Source organism: Triticum urartu, chromosome 1A (assembly GCF_056163025.1).
Source record: "Triticum urartu cultivar PI428250 chromosome 1A, HENAU_Tu73, whole genome shotgun sequence".
Taxonomy (NCBI): domain Eukaryota; kingdom Viridiplantae; phylum Streptophyta; class Magnoliopsida; order Poales; family Poaceae; genus Triticum; species Triticum urartu.
The window spans coordinates 23,625,948-23,628,173 of NC_141873.1; the positions used below are offsets into that span (position 1 = coordinate 23,625,948).

The following is a 2,226-nucleotide window of genomic DNA, read 5'->3' on the forward strand; positions in this document are numbered from 1 at the left end:
TCTAGAACCATTTCAGATAATAAGGTCACACAATTCACATGGCTTGCCACTGAAGAGATAATTTGCAATTACTCATTACTCCTTAATTGGAAGTACTTCAATTAGACCAAGTTCCACAACCATTAATTATGTTAGGCTCATATGACTTCACTTCATAAATACGTAGATAATGCATATATATGATTCAAATTATATTTTTGGATGAAAATCCAAATATGAAATGAATGTAATAATTTCCAGCAATGTCCTTGTGATAAGAACTTTCTTTGTCTTTTATTCTCATGTTTGAACTAGTATAGGTCGGAGTTACACATGATGGTACACACATCACTTTTATTTATCATCGGTACATTGAACCCTCCATTGACTAAACAACGATGATCCACTGGTCTAGTACTATAACTCTTCGTTTCATTGGCCATTGATGCCTATACCACTACTCCCGATGGTTGTTGTTGCGGATAAGGTTGCTCAGGTTGGTGTGGCTGTAGAGGGAATGGTTTTTGGGGTCGCTGGGGAATTATCTGTTCTGCTTGTTCAGGGAATGTTTGTTGGGGTTGGGGAAATGGTTATTGCGGTTGATGGGGGAACGACTGCTCTAGTTGCAGAGGGAATGGTTGTTGGGGTTGTTGGGGAATTATTTGTTTTGGTTGCTCGGGAAATGGTTGTTGCGGTTGCAGGGGGAATAGTTGTTGGGGTTGCTGGGGATTTATTTGTCCTGGTTGCTAGGAAAATGGTTGTTGTGGCTGTAGAGAGAATGGTTGTTGGGGTTGCTGAGAAATTCTTTGTTCTGGTTGCCAGGGAAACGGTTGTTGCGGTTGCAGGGGGAGTGGTTGTTGGGGTTGTTGGGGAATTATTTGTCCTGGTTGCTGGGGAAATGGTTGTTGGGGCCGGGAAAATGGTTGTTGTGGCTGCAGAGAGAATGGTTGTTGGGGTTCCTGGGAAATTTTTTGTTCTGGTTGCTGGGGAAATCATTGTTGCGGTTGCAGGGAGAATGGTTGTTGCGGTTGCTGGGGAATTATTTGTTCTGGTTGCTGGGGGAATTGTTGTTGTGGTTGCGGGGGGAATGGTTGTTGGGGTTGCTAGGGAGTTATTTGTCCTGGTTGCTGGGGAAATGATTGTTGAGGCTGGGGAAATGGTTGTTGTGGTTGCAGAGAGAATGGTTGTTGGGGTTGCTGGGGGAATGATTGTTGCAGTTAAACGGGAAATGGTTGTTGCGGTTGCTGCGTAATTATTTGTTCTGGTTGCTGGGGGAATGGTTGTTGTGGTCTCTGGGGTTGCTGCGGGAATGGTTGTTGTGGTTATTGGGGAATTGGTTGTTGGGGCTAGGGAAATGGTCGTTGTGGTTGCAAGGGAAATTGTTGTTGCGGCTGGGGAAAAGGTTGTTGTGGTTGTTGGGGTTGCCAGGGGAATGGTCGTTGTGGTTGTAGGAGGGTTGGTTGTTGGGGTTGGGGAAATGGTTGTTGTGGTTGATGGGGGGAATATTGTTGGGGTATGGGAAATTGTTGTTGTTGTGAATATGGTTGATGTGGATATGGTTCCAGCGGATATGATTGTTTTTCCAGAAATTGTTGTTGTGGTGACTGCAACTCTTGGTCGCTAGGGTTGAGATGCCTAGCAGCAATGATGATGCTCATAGGCATGGAAAGGAGGACGAAGATGATGAAGGTCTTCATTTTGGATTTGTGCTTAATGCTTTCTTGGAATTGATGTTTCTGATCTTGGTGCTTGAAGTTTGGATAATGGAAGGTGACTATGATGGAGCATGTGTATTTATAGCCGTCATGGTGTGGTTTCATTCATCTTTTCAGCCGCTTTTCCGAAAAAAGTGCTCGTAAGCTTATCCAACTAATCGTTTGGTATGTTGTGTTTGGTGGCACAACTTTACTTGTGTGATTTTGGATTACTCATCATAGTTGCTTTTTGTTGCATATATCATCTGGTTGTAAGGCATGCTCGATAATGACCGATGACTCTTTTTTTCACTTTACACTACACACCTTGATCTATATTTTGCCTCCTGTTGGAATTTAGTTTGTGATGCTCTACATGATGTTAGGCATATCCATATAGGCATAGCTTATGTGGGACTACATTGGTAAGCTTGTGTGTGTTAGTATATGATAGATCACACTATAAATGAGAAGATTCTTCTAGACATTATTTTCACTAAACTAACTTTTGTATTTTTTTTGCCTAGTACGATTCTAAGATGGATAAAAAGAT

The 2,226-nt window shown here is 42.5% G+C and overlaps 1 pseudogene; it reads right to left on the bottom strand.

Annotated features, from left to right (window-relative positions):
- Positions 1–243: 243 nt before the first annotated feature.
- On the bottom strand, positions 244–1,728 carry LOC125526493 (uncharacterized; annotated as a pseudogene).
- Between the last annotated feature and the right edge of the window lie 498 nt (positions 1,729–2,226).